We start from the raw sequence: 1,563 nt of genomic DNA on the forward strand, positions 1-1,563 counted from the left end.
TACAGAAACATTGTTGGGGAGGAGTTCATTTTAAATGTGTGTAGATTTGAAGCTGTGTTAGTACATATAACTATAGGTAAATGGAAGTGAGATTTTTTTCTGGAATTCAGAATGAATTTCTAAGCCATTGTCTTGATTTGAGAATTGTGGAAACATTTNCGGACACGGAAAAAGACAAAAGACAAAAAAAAAAAATAATAATAATAATAATAATAATAATAAAATAAAGTACAGCTACTAACAACTAGGAGTCTCAAACTTGCTGTGAGTATATAAAAGCATCTCTTATCTCGAAAGCATCTCCACAGACTTACAACGTGGGGGCATTCACCTAGAATAGATACACAGGGACCAAGCCATTGAGAGGATGGGAAAAAAGCACCAAGGAGCTCACAGGCTTTCCCACACTGAACCAGTGCTGCTGAGCCTTGGTTGTAGGCCATGTCTCAAAGGCCTCTCTACAGTAGTAGGGACTCATATGCACTAATCTTTTTTAAACTTTTCACAAATTTGAGATATAATTCAGGCAGCAAAACAACTCGCCACTTGAAAAGTATACATTTCAGTGGCTTTTAGTACATTCACCATGTTGTATAACCATCACCACTATCTAATTCTAGAACATTTCCCTCACCCCAAAAATAAACCCTGTACCTATTATCACATGCACTGATTTTACACAAACTTTCTCCACAAATTACCTCTGTTGCCCAGGCAGATAGTTTAAGGTGACTGGCTAGGGTGAATCTAGAGTATGAGGGTACTTCAAAAAGTTCATGGAAAAATAGAATTTAAAGATAATACGAATCTTTCTATGAACTTTTTGAACTCCCCTTGTATCTATACAATCAGAAAATAAGAAAGCTACATTGTCCAGAAGGATACTAAATTCAAATTCTTGGCATTTTTAGCAATTAGCCTAATGTAATTTTTGTATATTGGCTAAGAATGGCAGAGAAACTTACATTCAACATCCATCTTCACTTAACACATTAGTGTGCCCCAAATTCATCCAAGATGTTAAAAGAAGGGAAGACAATCAACTACGATTAGCCACAACTGTCCATAGTTGCAATTTCAAAATATAGAAGATGCATATGGATAGTGGGAAAACCTTCTTTAGTATCAAGCATAGCTGGATTAAAAAACAACAACAAAACAAAAAACTTAATCATTAAGCAAATATTGCCCAGTTTGGGAAAATAATCACTAGCCCAATCCACTATTTAAAGTAGTATAGCTTTAAATGAAACCTTACTTTCATCACTCTTCTGACCTTGAGTCTCTCCTAATCAGAAAAATAATCTTTAGGCAAAAGTCTGGTGGGAAAGCCTGCAGATGTGTGTGCCACTCAGGCTCTTGCAGGACTCTAATTACCTAAATGCACTCACGGCTTCTAAGACACACAGGAAGGAGACCTCACCTTCAGGCATCAGGGTGTTGAAAGCGGGAGGAAGTAGGTCCACGAGGGTGTCTTGCTTTTGTGCACTTATCTGGGGTGCTATTTCCAGAGAAGGAGCTCCTTTATAGAGTGTGCCCAAGATGGATTTCTCTAAGTTGCTC

The 1,563-nt window shown here is 37.4% G+C and overlaps 1 long non-coding RNA gene across 1 annotated transcript in view; it reads right to left on the reverse strand.

Moving 5' to 3' along the window:
- LOC103592748 overlaps positions 1-1,127 on the reverse strand; it is a 4,057-nt gene extending 2,930 nt beyond the window's left edge. The window contains exon 1 of the long non-coding RNA XR_550683.1: positions 966-1,127. This is a non-coding gene — a long non-coding RNA (uncharacterized LOC103592748). The remainder of the gene's footprint in view (positions 1-965) is intronic.
- Between the last annotated feature and the right edge of the window lie 436 nt (positions 1,128-1,563).

The sequence above is a fragment of the Galeopterus variegatus genome, unplaced genomic scaffold (genome assembly GCF_000696425.1).
Source record: "Galeopterus variegatus unplaced genomic scaffold, G_variegatus-3.0.2 Scaffold1210, whole genome shotgun sequence".
Lineage (NCBI taxonomy): Eukaryota > Metazoa > Chordata > Mammalia > Dermoptera > Cynocephalidae > Galeopterus > Galeopterus variegatus.